Here is a 21,894-nt window from a genome sequence, read left to right as displayed (position 1 = left end):
GTTTTTTTTCCACTTTTCTTAAGTCACCATCAAAGCCTAGGCAAGCTTAAAGAAACTCCATACTTGAAGCGGTCAAGAGCCAGAACTTCCCCAAATGTTACGACGAAGTGGAGATACCTTTACCATTGACAGTAAGTCTTCTATGCCTTAATTATTCTCAAATTTTGGACCTATTAAAAGTATATAATTCACATCTGAGATAATCACAGAGTCACAGAACAACTAATCATAGACAGCTGTTGTGAAATAGAAAAGTCTGGACAATATGAAACAAAAAATATAAATGTGAAAGACAAAGAGATAACAGAGAATATTTCAGGTAAGATCGTGTCTTATTTGTGAAAAGTTCTTTGCCAGTGAAAGTTGAGAGTAAAACAGTGAAACTGATACTACATTTAATATTCTATGTCATTGGTTGGCATATATAGTCACTAATGGCATTATGTTTACAATCAAAATATGATTCAGGATATACATTTAGATTTAAAGTGTAAATAAAAAAAATGTAGAACAACTGGGCTTTCTTAGCTAGAGAGGAACATTCTGAAGAGAATGCTGTAATGTTACAGCAAGAGTCAGGAAACACCAATCAAATTTGCACTGAGTGAAGCCAAGAGACAGAATTTCTTTAAAGAGAAAGCGTTAGTACTTAAAAGGACACATGGAATTTCTGAGGACAGCAGAAGACACAAGAACCATATTTAAAAATAGATTGTGTTAACAGTAAAAATAACCGTGGGATACTTATCTAAAGTGAAAGAGGATTTTTTTGGGTTTGGGTTTTTTTTTTTTTTCCAGAAACTTCCTGTCCTGTTCTTAACACTCAAAATCAAATGATCACCAGCAGGCTTACACAGACTATAAGCCTTTCTGAAAAAAGATTGGGTTAATCTTTCCCAGGATGTCATATTCCGAATATAACTGAAAGTGCTCAGAGAACAACTGACTGTTAATATTTAGGAGAAAAAACAAACAAACAAACAGCTTAAGATGTTAAAGTATTATTTACTATATCAGTAAATTATTTATGACATCATGATAGTGTCATCACGCTGGGAGGCTGCATGACAGATGATAGGCATAATTAGACCTCTAATCTCTTTTAATTCACTACAAGAAAAACGTAGTGTTTGAATATGCATAAATATAACCAACATTTTATACATTTTAAAAAACAGTACTTTATTAACCACTAAGATATATTTCCCCAAGCAGTTTTTCAAGTGCATGTATGTATTTTTTTAGTGCGTGTGGCGTCAAGCCTGTATATATTTACACCTACGTTAAAATGTGTTACTATAAGTAACAAAGTCAAATTACCGCACCACCATGTGCTTTAAGCCCAATGCAGGCAAATTCTGCTTTTATGTATAGAGGTTATTCACAGGCAGATCAATAGTGTTGACCCAAAACAGACTAAGATGACTCTAATAACGTTGCTTCCCAATTGTTTCAAATAACACACTTGAAAAAAGATGGAAAAGTTTACAGTTTAAAAAGCACTTTAAAAATTCTGATAGCTGTTACTGTCTTATTGGCTTCCAAAGGTCTAAGCATTTTTCATCTAAATGTAAAAAGTATAGGAAGCATCTGTCAACTGGAAGACAATATTCACCGGTTTGAAAATGACTCTTTCCTAAAGTGATGCCTTAAGAAATCTCCAAATATTACATTAAATTGTTAATTTATGTCTGTTGGTAAACTTTTTTTTTTCCAATTAATAGTACTGCCTTTGCCTTTTTATCTTTAAAATTATAATTTCATGGCATTTATAAAGATATTTCATAGTATTTATGAAGATGATGAAAGATTTATAGGGATGTTTAAGTGAAAAGTTGGAAAACAAAGTTATTTCTAAAGTTGTATTGAAATCCAAATGCAGTTGTCAGTACGAAAATGTCACGTAAATTACTGATCACCTTCCATTCCTTTAGGCCCTTAAAACGCTGCTGCCTTTGCATGATGACATGAGGGCTAAATTTACTGTACCTATATGTGTAGATATGTATTTTAAAAACTAGGTATTATAATAAAAATATATATGTAAATATGTATGTAAATATAGCAATAATATATTATGTGTATATGCACACATTATAATGTAATATGTATAAGTAATATATGTTTTTAAAATGTATAAGCAGTACAGAGGCCTAGCAATTTCCACACACAGGAACAGACAATTTGAAGAATGAGGCACTGTTTTCCTCGTTGTTCAAAGACTGACTGATAGTTTTTGCAACCAGACTCAGGGCCCAAATATATCTCTTGCTCCATTTACGGTCATTACCACCACACTGGCCTAATATAAGAATGTGAGCCCTGGTTTTCACAGACAGTAGCATATATGTGATTGGCACTGGTTTTCTGTACAGTGAAGTAATTTTTTGGGGCACAAGTTGATATTCAGTCAAATCTGTGTGGAACAGTTGGGATTTTTCCTGTCAGTCCACCATTGACTGCAGGTTGAACTTGGCTGAAATGGAATTCCCTTTCATCACAGAATGAACTTAATTCTACCAGAGAGCGCTATGATTTACACTGAATTCCTGTTCTGTTTCTTCAATCTTTGAACAAGTTTGAGCATTATTTGACCATACAAAGAGATGAATGACTGTTTTGATGTTGAGGTTGAAGAAAGTCCAAGTGTTCTGGCAGGGAGGATTTCCAGCTTTGACAATGCTGTAGGCAAAACGGAAGCTCCGTTCTTGTACATACAGAAAGAGCTGTATTAACGATTACATATATCACTTGTAATCTCCTGTAAAGAAAGTTGGTTTATGCAAAGCTTGATCTCATATTTAATGAGACAAACTGTGTGGAAAACTAAAGCAAATCTGTGGCCAGAAGAAGCAGCAGTACATTTCAAGATTTCTCCTCTCAAATGTGAACTTTTAACTTTCAATACAGGAGAGAGAAGAAAAGGAGATTAGGACAAGGAGCAATCATGTCAAACCTTACAAAGCCTACCGACCTGATCAAATTTTGCAGTAACGTTAATTACAGTTAATTCAAATCCAATTTTAAGGACATTTCCTCAGAAGGTAAAATTTACCCCAGTGCTATGGCCCTGCAGTCCTACTGATCTACTCTAAATTCCCAGTGAACTTAAAACTCCTTAAGTTAATGAGTCACACACTTAGTGAAAGAGTACAGGAAGACTTGGCGTCTACATTGATTATATGTAGACTTGCGTAAGAAACACGGCCAAGAGGAAAGTACTCTTAGGACTGTTTTGCAGCCCTACCCCATGAGCCAGCACTCTCGCTGTCCTCAAATGAGGCTGTCCCCTGGGACAACGCTGAAAGCAGATCAGTATTGAGAAGGGCAGATGGGAGGGCAATGCTGAAACCGGTGGAGGAGAAGGCAATGGGGGAAGGGACAAAATAAGATTACGGTGATGGCTGCAGCTTGGAACTTGAAATAATTCTCTGTCTAAAGCAAATAAGCCTGAAAGATAGGCAAGGGCTGGAATAACAGTTTTGCTCGTGATACTATTCAAGTATCGCGCACAGATGTTTAACCCAACCAGCAATGTTATTTTAAAGGTGGCTCTGCCCTTGAGCCACTTCTGTCTCCAGCGCAGCTGACAGAGCCCGCAGAGTCCCGCGCCGTCTCCCGCCGCGGCTCCAGCCGACGGACGGGAGACAGAGGAGCGGTGGGATACATGGAGAACCAGCATTGCCGCATCGTGGTGTCGGAGGGCACTGCCTCGGGATCGGGAGGGAGAGTTAAATCCCGCACTGCTTTCGGGGGTTAAAAAAGTCCCCGGCACTTTTTAGGATCTATCGATCGCCTCGGTCCAATTCCTCTTCGGAAAACAAAATCTTGTGCTCGTTCACGGTCTCCCGCAGCGGAAACGTGACACAAACGCAATGTTTTTATTGACGTCGCACCCTGCCTTGGTTCCGCAGCTCTACCGGCGGGGTTCCCCACCACGTCTATACCTAGCTATGCAGGCGCAGCGGCCGCCCTCTCGGCGGGCCCGGCAGGCTGCCCGGCAGGCGCGAGGGAGCAGCCGCCGGCACCGCCGGGCGCGGACGCGTCTACCGACCGCGCCACCGCGGCCAGACACCCCTCTGGACGCGCACCCCGAGCCAGGGTCTCGGCCCGCAGCACCAGTGTGGGGACGGGCCGCGGGGACCCCGGGGCGCGCTCAGCGCCAGCGGCCCCCACAGCCACCGAGAACCCAGCGCCGCCAGCGGAAGCCCACGCGTACCACCACTGCCCCGCAACCACCTTTGCTCCCGCCACCTCTTCCAGCCCCAGACTAGGAAGCGGCGTTAATTGGCAGTCGCGGAGAGCCAATGGGCAGCGGCAAGGCGGAGGCCTGCGCTTCGCCCTCAGACTATTGGGAGGTGGCTGGGCGTCCGCCAATCGGAGGGGCGGAGGAAGGGGGCGGGCTGACGGGGGCGGGCTGACGCGGGCGGGCGCGGGGGGCGGTAGTTGGTGCGGTGGCGCGGCGGGGAGTGGAGCGGCCGCAGTGGTGGTGGTGTGTTGCGTTGTCTTGCGTTCCCTCGCGCCTTCTCGTCAGCCCCCTTACTCCTTTGCTGCCGGCAGGCGCAGGAGACGGGCAGTTCTCGGCGCTTCAGGTGAGGGCGGTGCCATCGTTCTCGGGCCCTACTCTGAGGGAGAGGCTTGAAGCGGAGGCCGGGTTTTAGATCCCTCTCGGAACCTTTTGGCGAGGGGTGGGCTCGGAATGGTGGCCGGGCGGGTCTCACCGGTGGGCGCGGGTCGGGGGAGGCAGCCACTTCAGCCGTCGTGCCTGAGCCGGCGGCGGACGGCTCTGTCCGTGCCCCGTGGCGGGGTCAGGCCGCGCGGGGCGGGGCAGGGCGGGTGCCTGCCGTGAAGGCCCCGGTCGGGACCGACGGGGGCTCGGTACCCCGCCGAGAGGCGGTCAACGGGAGTGACAGTGCCGAGGCGCGACGGCGGCGCAGAGGGGCAGCGGGTACGAGAGGAGGGCGCGGGCGCACTGCGGGTGGGGGAGGGCGCCGGCCCTCGAGTCCCGCGGGGATGCCGGGGCTGTTTCTGCGGCGGGCGCGGGGAAGGTGAAACTCTCCTTGCCCGGTGTCTGGCGGGGAAGGGCAGGGCTGGGGCTTGCGACGGAGGGATGACGACACTGGCGGTGGAGAGGCTCGGTTCCTGTAGGAGGGAAAAGCTCCGTCCTCGGTGAAGTTTAGTGACCCACGCGGTGGTGGTCGTGACGGCTTTGGTTTGGGGTGAGAAGGAGGAGGGGGCGAGAAGGGAGACCTAAAATGAAACGATCGGATTTTTCCTCTCGGCTTTGAAATTCTGGCGTACTGGATGATGGCAGGTAACGATGCTGATTTGGTGGGAGGAGGCATTTCTGTGGGTGAAGGTGAAGTAAGTCTTTAACGATTCCCAGCCTCCAGAGTACCAGTTCTAGCTTCTTGGTCTTGCCAGTGCCATCTTTTCACTTTCCCCTTTTTGGCTTGTGGAAGGAATCTCCTCATCTCCCAGAATGAAATGTTTGTATGAGAGACAGAAGTCTCTTTATATGCATCGAGGATACCTAGTTAAAGAAAGATTGGGTGTCTACAGTGCCTGTCTGGTCTGCTGTATCCATCTATCCCAGCTGCCTGGCTGTCTTTGGTTGGAGTGACTCAGAAGTTGATAGACTCAGTTTTCTGAGCCTTCATCCTTTTGCCCTAGTGCCAAAGGAAGTCAGAAGAGTGGGAGTGACATATGTTGTCCTTTGTAAGCTGCACATCTGAAAACTAAATGTAATCTTCCAATTTGAAGTGGACACTTTTCTTGGTACCCGTTCTTGATTAAAACTGTAGATAAGTTAGTATGACAAAACTGCAGCCTACATTTCCTGTACCTACTTCAGTAAGTTTGATCATTTGTACATGACCCAGACAGGGGTAAGAAATGAGCCTTTGGATGTGCTAGACACTTTTGTGGGTTTTTTTCTGTCTCTCTCTAACCTCACAACAGACTGCTGAAAAGATTACCATAAGACTATTTTCTTTTGCTATGGGGGGAGTTTTTCCCTTCTACTAATGTGGATTTAAGAGTTTTCTTGGCCATTCTCTAAAGATAAAACCTTTCCGCTACTTTGAAAAGGTAAAAAATGCCAACAGTGCATTATTGTACCAGTTGTAGTGAAGACCGCATTATGTAAGCAACTGAATTTTCATTCTGGTTTTAGTGCGACAAAAAGATCATTCTCCTATGCATGTGTGCAATGAGAGCAATAGAAAAACATTGCTTCACTGCTTGCTTGGCTGGCGGGGGGAAGAGAAGAAGCCTTGTATTTCTGCTTAAAGGTGAGAGGTAACTAAAACAGTTTGCCAGTTGCATTTCAGATGGGCAAAACTTGTTAATTGTGTCTTTTAAGGTTATTAGCACCAAAGGCTGATGTGTTTGCTCTTCAATACCCTACCTGCCCAAAATGATATTTTGTGAAATTTGCAATTTGCTGTGTTAGCAAAATGCAGCGTTGTTTTAGGGATCTCTCATCATACTATAGCATAGCTTAGGTATGTTAAGCAGAGAAGGAGTGCAGGTGCTACCTAGTCCTCTGTAGTGTTAACCTTGGCATGACTGTGCCAGTATTCAAGTGCTCCAAACCCCTCTCACTGTTTAGCTTACAATTCTAGAGTCAATTTCTTTGACTCACGTCTATGTGTTGTGCAGTGCCATGCTAGACTGAACATTAAGAACTGCCCTGGGGGTTAAACTGCATACCACACACAAAGCAACAATATCAGTTTTAAAAGGAAGATACACAGCACAATCGTAGCTAGTGATGAAATAGTTTGTTAATGGCTGATAGGCAAAACTGGTTTGGAATATTTTTTAACTATTTTTTCCCCCCCATTTTTAGGAGGATGTGATGTGAGTGGATGCAACAGTTAATATCGAGCTGACGCATTAGATGGCATTTATGTTTACTGGTCGTGATGTTAGCTGTCTGCGTCTTTGTGGTCTTTTTTTAACTGTCAGAGGTTTATGATAGAATTTCTGTATTCTACAAGTCATGTCTGTAACAACCTTCATTTTAATTTGTAGTGTATATCTTTATTTTTCTATTTTTTTTCATTTTTATTCCTTTAGTTTTTGAAATACCGTTATTGTAACTTGGCTTTCTGACTGCAGTGATATTCTGGGCTTTGATCAATAAATATTTGTAATACGTTCAGAGAGTACACAGATTATTTATTTTTCTAATGGATAGATGTCTACTTTCTTTTTGTTATATTGAGACACTTGAACGTTGATCTGAAAGTCAGTTTTTTGAACCTGTTATGTTTACCAGGTTGGATAACTTAGAGTAAGGGGCAAGAAGTCTTTGTTCTGATGATCTATTTATCCAGCATATGAGTGCCTTTTCCTTCTTCCATCTTTAAAGATGTCCTTGTGTCTATTCTATGCTTCCCTGATTGTGGTTAAAACGAACTTAAAGGTTACTGTGACTTGAACTGTTAGCCTGTAAATGCAGGATAAGAGACTTCAGTGCTTGTCACAAGAATGGCAAAGGATAAAATGCTTAGGGGTACTGCTAGTCAAGAATTTCCCGTGCTTGTGTGAGTCTGGGATTAATACAAATTAGCTAAGAGGTGGCTTTGTGCTTCTGACATTGTCCATGTTTTTTTCATTGTTGGGAGTAGCAGGTCCTGGAAGAAGTTGCATCTTACCGTACCATCTTATCAAAATGGTAGATGCAGAATGGAGAGGTTTTTTATTAATAGATCTGTTTAAACACGCCTGAACACTAATACATTGAAGTAGTGTTTTGTTGGTTCGTAGGATCTCTGCTATTTAAAAGAAATCCTAAGATTTAATGACTGACTTGTGGCCTGAGACCTAGAATGAGGTCTCTAATGCTTGAATTGAAGATTAGTCTGTGAGATGAGCAACTTTTTGTTACACAGAGTTTGATTATATCTTTAATCCATAAAACTTCAAGAAGTGACATTGTTCCTTTCAACTAAACCTAGTTACTGATACTTGTCTTAACTTGATGTAAAAATGAATTGTTCTGAGGACATGAAAAAGAAGAAAGCAGGAAATAACAGTGATGTAGCTGTACTGAGATAAAACGAGGTAAGTACTCGCAGTCTGTGATTTGACACCGTGGCGTACTTCATATGACTTTCACATGGCTAGTTGGCTCACTGGGGTTAGGAAGAATAGCTGAAGTTGATAGTAAAAAGACTGTTGCATCCTGGGGTTGGTTCATGATCTAGAGTCATAGTTGAATTTCTCGTGAGACTTGAATATTGTTTCTTCATATGTTCGGTACTGAAAGATACCTTGCTTGAGGGAACAGTCAAAATTTGTATAATCATGTTGGTCTAGAATCTTCCTTCACGTGTGCTCCCTGGAGTGAGGGTGATTCTGTGTGAGCCACTGTGGACTAGTGTGCATTGGTAGAGTCCTGTGAATCTTGGTAGACAGGATGTGTCAATATTTGAGAAGGTACCCAGCCTAATTCGTAAATAGGGCTAGAGCTAGAACAGATATTGTAATGCTGCACAGTACTGAACTCTGAGGCAAAAAGAAAAAAAAGTTGTCTCTAAGGCTTTAAGTAATGTGATTTTGTTCAACTCTTTAGAATATGCAAATATTTAAAGACTGTTCTGGCTTACTCAACATGTTGTAAATATTTTGACAGTGTTGGAAACCTGTATCTTACAGTGTTTGCTTTGGGACTAATGCATGTTATTAACCCTTTTTGCTTTAGTAGGACTCTGATTCAAGATTTCCAAGGCATCTACAGACCAACATTTTAAGCAAACTTTTTGCCTTTTATCTTATACTTGAGAGCAGTGAATAGCAAACCACACTACAATATAACAGCAAAAATGGCAAGAATAAGAACAGTCGTGCCAAATCATACTATTAAGTAATATTCATCAATTTTCATGAAACCAAAAAGGCTGGTTTTTGTGTGATCTTTTGACATAAACTTATAGATGTGACAGATGCCCTGAGAGTTGTTGCATGCAGGTTTTAAGTGACTGTGAAGTCAAAGGAGGTCACAAGTACGTGTTTTAAACATCTTCTCATGCCTGTTGTGATTTTTATGTATCAGAGAATCACGATGTACTTGCAAACTCTTAGCTTTTGATTATAATGTAGTGGATTGTTTACTAATATTAACACTGGGTGACTGTGGTGTTCCTGTAATCTTCATTGTGAAGTGTCTTTCTGCAGAAGCCTGATACTCTTTCTGTTGTGTTATTATTGTGTCTTTGTACACCTGTACCACACGTACCACAAATAGGACTCATAAATCTGATTTTTACGTGTGATAAAATGTTCATCTCCCACACATACCAGGCTGATGCGTTTCCAGCTGGTGGTGATTATAACAACAAAAGGTGTGTATTGACTGAGCTCTGAGGGGATTAGCAGAGTCCTCCTACCTGGCATGTCAAACTGCTTTCTGAGTACAGTGAAGGGTCCATAGCAGATGCACAGACATACTTCTCTCTTTTTCTAAGCTTAAATTTGAGAGAATTTTTTTATTTTTCATTTACTACGTCAAATAAAGAGTGCAGGGTAAATATGCTTAACGTGCCTTTCTTACAAGGGGTAATGTAAAGTGCAGATGTCAGTAAAAGACCTGCCATGAGTCACAGGAAAAAGGGGACATCTTTTTAGTTTGACTTAATCCTCTATGAAGGGAGAGGATCAGAGACATTATTGGCAAATTGACAGATACCTGGATCACTACTGAGTGTAACAATGCTGCTTTCTTGTCAGGAGAAATGATAAATCTCTAACAAACAGGGATAGGTATGTTAAAGCAACTCTGTATTTAATGGAAACACGTGCATATAATTTGTAGGCCTGCTTACTTCTACAGTCCTTGACTAACATTTTTTTAGGTGTCTTGTTCCAAAAGTTCTCTCTGTCTATTAATAGTTACAGAGAAGAACTTAAAAACTTTTGTTGTTGTTTTATAATTTACCTGAAATAGTCTAACCAATCTAATCTTGGTCCACATACAACTATGGTTAACTTGAAGGAGCCATTGAGTGGCTTGGTTATAAGCTCTAGGGTGAACTTAACTGAGTAGAATTACTCCCAAGTTCTTGCTGGGTAGAAATGATGATTCTATTCCTAAATGAGCCCTCTCTGTTTTATGTGTGAGATCTAAAGCTGGATAAACATTTCCTTTAAACATTTTTTTCTTTAATCTTTGTATGTTAGGAGAAAAAGTCACATTAAGAGTGCTGTTGGTCTCCTGTCATTCAAATACAGTGAAAAATAAATTGAATCGTTATCTGTTCCTCTTTTGGGCAATTAAATTCCTTAAAATCTCTTATACTTGCAACTGAGAGTATTGCCATCTCACTGATCATTTGTATTGGTCCACTGTTTTGGTAGGCCACTAATGTTTCCATGGGTTTAACAAAGTTGAGTGTATTTTACCGCTGTTCTGCTTTCTACTAGCTTTTTTTTTTTTTTTTTTCCTTTGGTCTAGGGAACTTTTTAGGATTGAGAATCATTTGATTTCAGTTGAGGAGGACCACCTGGCACATATGGATAAAGTATGATCAATAACCTGTGATTCATAGTGCCACTTGTCAAAGCAAGCTTTCATGCCACCTTAATGAGCTGAGTCCTAAGTTGAAGGATAAGGGAAACAAGCTGTATATGGTCACTGTATCACTGTCTTGTGGTGGGTTGACCAAGGCTAGATGCCAGGTGTTCACCAAAGCTGCTCTGTCACTTATGGAACTCAGTTCCCTTCTGGAACTTCCCTGTTATTCAGAACTACTTAGTAGTTCATAACTTAGAGCCTCTCAAATTAACTTTTGTTCAAGAATTTTAAAATAATTGGACATGCTTGTTTTGATTCCTCAGCCTTTTTGATTTCCAGTTTGAGGGCCCAGGATTATGTGTCAGCATTCATAGATCTGCCTCTGTTGCTATATTAAAATGTTGATGTCTTATGAATGATAACATTATTGCTAAGGTTGTTATAATAAGGACAATAAAGGGACTTTAATATGTTTGAAGAGTAGCACTATAACTATTTCTGTGTTCTTTCCACAGTCTTTCATCATTCCTAGCTTTTGTTACGTTTGTCACAAAGAACTTCCTTTTTTTCCACTTCACTGGTAGCTATTTCTATAGCTATTTTGTTTTCTTCTTCTAATGGAGTTTTAGGTACAACTATTGAAAGTCTTGTGTGATTCCCTGAGATTCTTGTTATACTGTTTTGACATATTGCCATATCTGAGCCTTCTTAGTTGAAGCTAGAAATGGTTGGAGTCAACTGAGGATTGGTGTGCAGGCAGTCACTTCTTTTAATTCTGTCAACCAGCCTTTTGACATATGGTATATGTGGAGTTCCTTTGTGTTGGGTATTACGTGTGCTTCGAGTTAGGGCATTGACACCTATAATGTATGTTAAATTCCATGGCAATTTTAGAATTTGGGAAGTGAAATATATGTCAGCATGACCAAAAGGCCCCATAGTAATGCAGCATTTTCTTTTGTGCAGGAGCAGCTGACTGTATTGTGGTGTTTAGCATGCTTGAGTGGCCGCTGGTGGGTACCAGTTCAAGCCCATGTGTTACACGAGCTACTGAAAGATATTCCAGAATGTCTATGGAGTGTTCATGGTCTTTCAGTTGTTAACAATTCAGAAAAGTAATCAATATTGTTGCATAAGTATCAACACTCTTTTCTTGACCACTTAATCCTCTCTACCTGCATTATAAGCACTTACAAACTGATCAGTCCTGTGACTTGTACAATGAGGCTTCACTGCTATTAAATGGGCTTAATATATGCTCCCAAACACAAAAATCTAATCTCTCACTTTTGTGCCTACCGCTTTACACAAAAACACAAGAAAATGTTACCTGTCTTACAGAGTCTCAGACTTCATGAAGATTATCTTTTTTTGTCATATCTGTACTTGCTTATTTCTTTTGTAAGCATAACATCTCGTAACCTGTTAAACAAGCTCAGAAGCTTGTTGCCACTTCGGCTCACAGTGATAAGGCAAGTAGCTGCAAAACCAGTGGTGATTTGTGTTGCCATTAAAATGAGAAATCAAGTTCTTTCCCTGTTGCCCAGCTATTTGTTCTTGTTATGTGCTGTGTGTTGACTCTTTTTGTGTGGCTGTGCTCTTGACTCGAGCTGGTTCCTTGTCTAGCAAGAAACTCTTTCTGGCAGAGTAATTTTCTGATGGGTAAAGCTTAGCACTTGTATTCCCAAATACAATCAAAGGCAAGAAGGATGGGTCAGGAGAAGTGACTGGGCATGTGGGAGAATGCCAGATTCATCTTTGTCAGAGGAACAAATTTATACCATAATAAAGTTAGACTAGTTATTAAGATAAGCAGTATAGGGAATAATTTCTGTGAAGTTGAGCTGTAAAATGAATGTTGGGTGTAAACAAGGCTTTGTATTTTGTTTGCCAAAGATGGGCTAGATGTAATAAAGTTAGGAAAACAATGTGTATAAATGCAAAAATGTTGCTCATCCAAGCAGCTGAAGCTGTGCTACATGAGCTCCTGAAATATAACTGAGAAAGATTTAACACTTACTGCCTAGAGATTGTACTCCTAAACCATTTATAGTTAAAGAAATTGAAGATGTGCTTGAATTTATATTTCTTGATTTCTTCCAATTCTAAATGCATGGCTACATAAATAATAAGTATCAAATGATCTGTTGTATAAATAACACAAATACAAATTTGAGGTTAAAGGACAATCCATATGGTTTTAAAGGATCTGTAGGTGAATTTGGACACTGAGTTGAAATGAGATTTGATGTTAAAACTGGTTTGAATGTGGCCAAAAAATTCTTTGTTCAGAGTAACATTTAAGCAGCTGCTTCTCTTTGGATTGTGTCCCGTGTGTCAGAGAACAATATGTGGGTCTAGTCTGTATCTAATTACTGTATTTTTAGCACTTGGTTTAGATCAGGCTGTTAGTTCCTGGTAGACTGTGAATCCAGTGAGTTGTATGGGTATCATGAGTAAGATCTGCGCTGTGCAATTTTAATCATTGAGTAACAAGCCCTTCAGTGACTGCTACATGCAAATGAATAAGACAAATATCATACATTAATTCTGGATTTATTGTAGGTAATGCAAGACAACCTATAGCTTATTTGGTTTAGACTGTGATCCGTCTAATAAAATATCTAGTCTCACCTTCTCTAAAGATCCAGTTAGTTGAGTTTTTTTTACTATCCCTGTAGAGAAACTAGAACTGCAACTGGAGTTCTCTGATATTTCTGCCCTCTTTCTGTTCTCCCCTTTCTTGCAAAAGAAGTGAGGTAGGAAGCACCTTTGCTTCTGCATTTTATTAGGTATTGCAGAAACACTTTGTGTAATTAAGGACAAAGAGTGCTAAATTTAGCATATAATGTCTACCAATGTAGGCTGAACAAAATTACTAGTTTTACGTTAATAATTTTAGCAGGTTTTATGCTTGTTCCAAGAGATCTTACTGCATTGCAAGGAAATATAGGAATAGTTGAACAGGTTTTGGTGTTTTCAAGTATGTCTAAAGGTATTTATCATTGCACACATCTTTTTTTCAGTGTTTATTTTATATTTCATGTATAAGGATAAAACATGGTATTTTTTAATAAAAAAATGCTGTCCTGGTATTTTTTATATTTTTTTTAAATATTGAATTGTGAATGATGTTAGTTGTTCAACTGTGACATTTATAATATTTCTATGAGATTTTTTTTAATTTTAAAGGAATGTGTATCGAATTTTGCTAGTGTACACCCTGGAGTGCAATTTAGTAAGTAGAAAAAATACTGTGAAATGCTATTGTACAAGTTTGTTCTTTAAAGTTCAAGATTTTATAAACATGTCTCTCTAAAAACATGGTTTGAATTTGTCAAGGAGAAATGTCGCACATGAATCTTTCAGTTTTTATTGCAGTGAACAGTTAGAGAACAAGATTATGTAATCACATTTCAGAAAGAAAACCTTTAAAAAAAATCTTCTGAAACACTCCTTATAATGCAATAGCAGTTGACTTGGGCAGTGTTTTGTCCCTGTGAGTGAGGAGAAATAAGCAATGTAAAATTTACAGCTACTGTTAAATTTCTTTGTCACTGTTCTGATGCATCTCTCAGATTATTGTGTGGTTTGTTTTCTTTTTTTTTTTCCAGTATTAGACAATTGATGTGGGATTCCTGACAGTTTGGAGTGTGTGTGTGAATGAGGTTGTGGTTGACAGCCCCCTCCCAGGGGAAAAAAAAAACCCACAGAATTAAGTCTGAGTCTATTTGCCAATAGCCTAACATTTCTGAACAGGGAGCACCACTTTGTATCCGTTGAGGGTTGGGTGCTGCCTGTCCTGTTCATTTATATAATAAATAAGATGATGCTTGTGTCTGAGTTTGTTTTAAAATAATTACAGTCCTCCAGGAATATCTGCATTGTTCTTTGTGGATCTGTCTTCCAGAATGAATTAAATTTTGAGCTACTTTTTCTTGTTCTGCAGCTGTATTGGCTTGTGAGAATTAGTGGAATGTGCAAAGAATAGCATATCGCACCTAGGCCATTACATAATAGTCGGCATGTGTGCTTAAATTTGGAGTACTGTGAAAAATCTCAATCTGGCTATCATACCTGTCCTAAAAGAGGAAGGCATGCACATCGTATCTTCTGCATATTTCACCATCTCCCAGTATCAAGTGCTTAACTGCTTTATTTAGCTGTGAATACTAAAAGCAGTGCTGTAAATCTAACTACATAAGCTTAAAAAGACATTTATAAGTCTTATTTCCCAGAATGCTAACTTTCTTTATGAATGTTTTTCTGTTAAAAAAGTCATCATCTTGGATGAATGACAAGTACAAATAAGGATTTAGCATACGTATGTTAATTGCATAAATTGAAAATGGAACAGCCAGAAGTTTTTTTCCTAAAGCTAGCCTAAAACTTTATATGGTAATACTGATTATCTGTGTTAAGCTGAATAAATTCAGATGGTAACTGGTATCCAGATCCTGAAATTCTTGAATACATTATTGGAATATTACTATTGAAATAGTTCAACTAAAAGTACAGTTGTAAAAGATGAGTATAGAGGTTTTCAGAATCTGGTAAGCTTTCAGTGCCTTTATCTCACAGGCAAAAGTACTGGATTTGTACTTATATATCTTAGACCTTGAGTCAGACGTTTTTCACATATCTAGAAGAACCCTTTTCTTCAGGGTTGCATTCTGATGACTTTGTCTCAAGTGACTTTAGTATGACTTCTCCTCTTCCTTTCTACCTATCCTTCTTATATTCATGCTAGCTTCTATTGAACTTAACCTTTCCCAGACACTAGAAAATGGGCAGTGATGTTGCATTTTGATTTTATGCCTGTCAATTGGAAACATATAGAATTAGTGAAGCTAATTTAAATGTTAATTTGACAAGGACTTAGTCAAAGCTGTGAGTCAGCACTAAACCTGTTCCAATGGCCTTTGCTGCACTATTTTTAGATTGAAAAAGCTTGTCTTCAGAAACTTATTTGATGAATACTATAGGGATATGGTTCATGTATTTTCAAACAAGCAACCAGGGAGAACTTAGAAAAAAACATTAGGACATTTCTGGTATCATGTAACACTTCTCATGTTGCAATTTTAAATTGTTCCAGTTAATACCAGCCATTGTTATTTGAAATCTCAACGTGAAGACCAACAGAAAATTTGCCTTCAACTACTGTAGCTTCTTTTACATAAAACTCTGAAAGTAGAACTATATTCTAACAAAATGTTGGCTAGACTCTAGACTGGTTTATTGTCATTAGAATTCTTAGATTTCTGTAAAAATAAGAATAAATACATAAACATTTCTGAAAGAACAGTTGCCTTCCTTTGCAAGGAGTTCTAAGTGCCACTGGTAGAAATGCAAGGCTGAAATATTTTGGATTTAGAGCTTTTTTTTTTAAATGTAATTGGGCATGAGTCATTGCTGACTCTTCACATTCTTGTGATTTTAATTGAGAATTGCAATATTGGGTTGCCTATGCTCTCAGAGCAGCATTAAGCACAAAATATTTAATAGCTATGTGAAAGTAATATAACAATGCAGATACTGAGGGAGGGAAATAAAAGAGAATGAATGTGATGCCAGTGGATATTAGAATAAAAGTGTATTAATATGACAAGAAACATACAGTTACACTAGGGTGTAACAAACCCAGGACAGACTCTTTTGTTGAATGTTTGTGTGCTGTTATTTACTTGTCTACACCACACTTGCGTGTTTGCAATTTACGTTATGCAAAATGGATGGTAATGGAAAACTTGTATCATTATATGAATAGGGTATAGCTTAAACTTCCTGTGTTATGTTACCATGAATTTTTGTTTAGGGTATTACAGTTTGTAGTTAAAGGACTAATAGTGGCTTTGACTACAAGATGCAATTATGTAACCTTCTACTTTTGCATTTAAAAAAAAAAGAAAAATATTGGACTGCATTATGTGTGTGTATGTGTGCAGGAGAAAAGCAAGCAAATGAAATGTAACTGCCTGTGAGAGTGGAACTCATGTGAGTGTGATCTAGTTCTTGTCTTGTGGAAGTTGAATGATTGAAGATGTCTGGTGAATTCATACTGATGTAGAATCTCCATCACTGGATGTTTTCAAAATGCGACTGGACAGGGTGCTGGATAATCCCATCTGGGGTCCGTTTCCTATGAAAGGTTCAACTAAGTGATCTTTTGAATTCTCTTCCGACCTGAGCTGTTCTGTGCAATTGTGATCATTTTAAGTTGATAAATATTCTACTGAAGCATTTGTTACCAGATCTGATTACTGTAGCAAAGCGTGACTATTAAATGCACTTTGAAGACCTACTTGTCATACTGAGCAATTCAGCCTCATCAACTCCAAGGACTTGATCTTCTTTTCAGGATTCCTGTGACCTTTACTATAATCCTCATCTTTTGCCAATATAATCAATTATTGCATTGACTTCTCATAACATGTAGTGATAAAAGTGTGATGAGACCTTATTTTTATTTTCTGGGAAGTTGAAAGGAAAGAGATTTCTTTCCTGTTGAAAACAGTCGGTAGATGGTCCTTTGTTAGTGAGCTGATTGACTGAGCCAAATGGATCAAAGCATTTCTAAAAAGTGTTTCCAAGTCTTCAAAGGGAGCAATAAATATTAGCTTTATTTGTTTTCAAAATGTCACAGGAGTTTGAATTACAACAGTAGACTTTTAAAGGTAGTGTAGTAAATGTAAACTAGGTAACAAAACCATTTATCTTTCCATGAAACATACTGAGTATTCAGATTTTTTTTTGTGGTGGTTATGAGGGGAAAAAGGTAGACAATTTGTTTGAAGGCATTAGAGTTGGCCATAATTTCATCTTCAGTTTCATGAGTTGTAGGTACAGAATAAATGCACATTGTCTAAGGAATCAAGCTTATTATTCTCTTGTGTACTCAAAGTAGTCAATTTTTTACTAATGCTGTTTTTTAGATATGATAAAATATAACATTTAAAATTCAATACCCAAGTTTTTTTGTCTCTGATGCATCACATATACAGATGTTTTGCCTCAGTGAAGCAGCTATTATTTTATCTTTCAGATATGGACACTTGTACAAGTATTTTTGTATAAAGTGAATTTCAAGTTAAACAGAAATATGAGTATTCTTATTTTTGCTGAGAGATTAGCCTTCTTGTTACAAAAGGTAGTAGTTTGTAACACAGATATGTCTGTATGGACCCTTCAGATATTGGTACCGGAGGTTAATAGTACTCAATGGCAAGAAAAATCTTACAGCTAGACTCAACATCTCTTTTTTTTTTTTTTTAATCATTTGTATGTCTTAAACACTGTGTGTTCTGAAATAACCTTAGTAAATGAAAATATACATATTCCAAAGTATATATTTTTTAATGTATTTGAAATTACTTTGTTCTTTTGAACAAAGTACCCTAGTACCCTTAAGCTTTAGGAGTCAGGACAGTTGATTGCTCTTTAAAACAAGGGTGGTCTGAGACCTGGATTGATTGTGTGAAAGTTACTCATGATGATGACTCTTCAGCTATTAAGTGGCCTCTATTAAAACAAATGTTACTGAAGTCATAGCTCTAGTTACTGGAGGGATTTTCTTAGTGGGTGAAACTTTTTTCCCCTCCCTAGAAAGCCTGCAATGTATGACTGAAGAATTACTATGTAAGAGCTGCTATTAGCTTTCTGTGTATTAGCTTTTTTGTCAATCTAAAGCCTCCTGGGTTTGGTATGCTGTGCTGTTTGGCCAGATCACAGTTTGCCTCTGACTAGGAACTACTATGATTCTATGAACTACTATGATTCTAGAATTACCATTCTATGATTCTACTACGTGAGAATGCATGTCCCTCCAGTAAACCTGTTATATTTTAAGTCATAAAACCTGAAAAATGACGTACAGAAACAAGAAATGAAGAATTTTTAGGAGATATTCTAGGCTTACTTTTTCTAATACTTTTTGTATCAAATGATTACATTAATGCTTTAAGTCTCTAGAACCAGAAGTGGAAAATGCCTGTACTGAAGTTCCGCAGGTTTTCTCAAGTGAAATGTTCTTGACTTGACCTGTGACATCAAACAGTATGATTATGAAGAAGATCATTATATGTTACTTGTAAACATTATAAATAATACATTTTGTTTACAAATTTGTCACAATTTATTTGTTGTCTTTATTTATCTAAACTTTTTTTTCTACAGTATTTGAAAATCTTATTTACCTCTTATTCTTCTCACTACCATATGGTAAAAGGTGGTTAGCTGTAAAGTTTGTTATTCGTTGAGTAAGTACATGCTTGGTTTCCTTACTCTTAGGGAATATTTGGATGACTATCAATCTTATTTTCAGTGACACCTTTAAGGCATTTCTGTATAACTGAAGCTTTCAACTTGCATCTGTTTCAGCTGTTGAACCGTTCAGTCATTTTCTGATTTTTACTGCTCAACCTCTTTGCTGGCAAACCAGATGGAGATATGGTGTTGTAACTGTAGCTGTATGTAGGCCAGTGACTCATTTCAATGACTTTGTAACTGTAGCCATATGTAGACCAATGACTCATTTCGGTAACCACAAACAGCATTGGCTGACACATAAGTGTGACCGGTGATGCAGAGCTGTGCCTTTATAGTATCATGGTACAGATCTGTGATATGTCATTTTCTTGCTGCCCCTCTCCCTGTGCTGGGAAATAAGCATGGCAATACCATCCTATCTGTCAGTTCAAACAGTGCATTCCAGTCTTGGAAGACAAACACGGTGTGTAATGTATTCAGAAATTCAAGCTGAATTCATAAGCACAAGACAACTAACTAGTTGGTAAAATCTTGAGTTGAAGGTAACACCTTTTTTAAGATTGCTGAAAATTCTGAATGTGTTAAACATAGCTTTAGGCCAATGCCACAAAAACTCTGTAGTGGAGGATGGGTTTCCATTCCTAGCTGCTTTTATATGTGAGTGTACATATAAGCTATATATATATGGTTTATGCACAAAATACACTTTTGAAATTTGTCTTATGCCATTTTTTTTGCGTGTGCAAATTTGAAATTTTAATTCCAAAATTATTTATTCCATGATATTAGCCTTTTAAAATTCTGATTACTTGATGTCACTATGCACCATGCAGAAATACCAATTAAATTCTATTTTAGTTTAAAATGGGATGTTGCATTTGAATGTAATGATTCCAGACTCTCTGGAGTCTAATGTTATGCAGTTTTGCAGTTTGATTGCAATGTGAAGAATGATTTACAGTAAAGGAAGTGGCTTATGAAATTGGATCACTTTATTCTGAAGCTATCTGTGTCTTCTTTTCTCAGCTGTTATGACTATCATACTGCTAGTTTGTGTGTGTAGATGTCATTGACATGAATTTATATTAAGTTAGTTCATAAAGCAAAAAAGGTGTGTAATTCTGCCTGTAGTAGCAATTGATTCTGGTTTTGAGAATCATTGTGTAACCACTGAAAATACTGAAGTTTGTCAGCAGCATGTATGGCGAAAAAAGGAAGTTGTGTGTTATGTAGCTTTTACTTCACTTTGATCTGCTTTGGATCTGGATCATATCTATTTTTAAAAGTATGAGGCTGACCAACTCGGGAAACTACAGGCCATTCAGTGTCACCACTGTCCCTGGAAAGGTGATGGAACAATGTATCCTGCATGCCATCTCTAAACACATGAAGGAAAAGATGGTTATTGAGGGACTCAGCACAGATTCACCAAGGGGAAATCCTGCTTGACCAACCTGATAGTCTTCTATGAGAGTATAACTGCCTGGCTAGATCAGGGGACAGGAATGGATGTCATCCACCTTGACTTCGGCAAGGCTTTTGATACTGTCTCCCATAACATCCTCATCAGAAAGCTCAGGCAATGTGGCCTGGATGAGTGGACAGTGAGGTGCATCTAGAACTGGCAGAATGACAGAGCTCAGAGGCTGGTGGTCAGGGGCACAGAATCGAGTTGGAGGCCTGTGGCCAGTGGAGTTCCAGTTCTGGGGCCAGTCTTGTTCAACATCTTCATCAACGACCTGGATGAGGGGACAGAATGTACTCTCAGCAAGTTGGCTGATGACACCAAACTGGGAGGACTAACTGATTCCCCAGAAGGCTGTGCTGCCATTCAGCGGGATCTCAACCGGCTTGAGATTTGGACTGAGATGAACCTCATGAGGTTCAACAAGGGCAAACGCAGAGTCCTGCATCTAGGGAGGAACAACCCCAAGCACCAGTACAGGCTGGGGATTGACCTGCTGGAGAGCAGCTCTGCAGAGACCCATGGCATTCTGGGATGCATCAAGAAGAGTGTGACCAGCAGGTCAAGGGAGGTTCTCCTCTCCCGTCTGTAGTATTGTACCCCATTCTGGACTCTCCAGCTCAAGAGGGATGGGGAGCTGCTGGAGAGAGTCTAGTGCAGGGCCACAAAGATGATCAGGAGACTGGAGCATCTTTCATAGGAAGAAACACTGCAGGATCTGGGGCTGTTCAGCCTGGGGAAGAGGAGACTGAGGGGGGGACCCCATTAATACTTGCAAGTATTTGAAAGGTGTATGTCAAGAAAATGAGGCAACACTTTTTTATGTCCTGTCCAGTGATAGGACAAGGGGTAATGGACATAAGCTGGAACAAAAAAAGTTCCATTTAAACTTAAGGAAAAAATTCTTTCTTGTGAGGGTGACGGAGCCTGGCACAGGCTGCTCGGGGAGATTGTAGAGTCTCCTTCTCTGGAAGTTTTCAAAATTCCATTGGATGTGTTCCTGTGTGACTTGATCAAGGTAGACCTGCTTGAGCAGGGGGACTGGACAAGATGATCTTTAGAGGTTCCCTTCTAACCCCATTCTGTTCTATGCTTCTGTGAAAAGTAGTGTTGCATACTAGAATTTTCATCACTAGGGTTTCTCAGTCTCTAACGTTGAGTGCTAAATTGAACTTTGTATTATTTACCTCTCTTCTGTCTTTTATTTGTTGCTATAATACCGGTTAAATCCTGTGGTTTAAATGCTCCATAGTAGTGATGAAACAGTCTTATTATATGAAAAAACACAGTGGTAATTGCAAGTGCAAGAACTGGTAGCTAATGGGGCCTCTTGTCCCAGATTCCTTGAACTTCAGTCCAATTTAGCTTGTAGAGTAGATGGCTGACCTACTTGTACTTCAGTCAAGCGTTAATTGAAAATGGCATAAAAAGCTTTCCTTTTCCTGAAAAGCAGGAGAAGGGTAGAAAAGACTAGTCTTTCTGAGGTTAGTTGACCAAATTAGCATTCATTTCACATTATTGCATTTAAAGATTCTATATTCGTCATTTGTGTGGCTGAGAGCTATATAAGGTCAGATAATATGTATACCAATGTCTGAAAATTGTGAAGAAGACTGACTACTTTGTGTTGTGGTTTGTA

General features: G+C 39.2%; 2 protein-coding genes across 4 annotated transcripts in view; both read left to right on the top strand.

Moving 5' to 3' along the window:
* TTLL1 (TTL family tubulin polyglutamylase complex subunit L1) overlaps positions 1-351 on the top strand; it is a 28,973-nt gene extending 28,622 nt beyond the window's left edge. The window contains exon 12 of the transcript XR_009819632.1: positions 24-351. The gene's annotated coding sequence lies outside the window, so the exon portion shown is untranslated. The remainder of the gene's footprint in view (positions 1-23) is intronic.
* A 4,090-nt stretch (positions 352-4,441) lies between these two features.
* The window catches only part of PACSIN2 (protein kinase C and casein kinase substrate in neurons 2), a 59,685-nt gene continuing 42,232 nt past the window's right edge, over positions 4,442-21,894 (top strand). For all 3 annotated transcript variants that reach the window (XM_062006391.1, XM_062006374.1, XM_062006355.1), the window contains exon 1: positions 4,442-4,592. The gene's annotated coding sequence lies outside the window, so the exon portion shown is untranslated. The remainder of the gene's footprint in view (positions 4,593-21,894) is intronic.

Source organism: Colius striatus, chromosome 1 (assembly GCF_028858725.1).
Source record: "Colius striatus isolate bColStr4 chromosome 1, bColStr4.1.hap1, whole genome shotgun sequence".
Taxonomy (NCBI): domain Eukaryota; kingdom Metazoa; phylum Chordata; class Aves; order Coliiformes; family Coliidae; genus Colius; species Colius striatus.
This window is presented reverse-complemented; position numbering and strand designations above follow the sequence as displayed.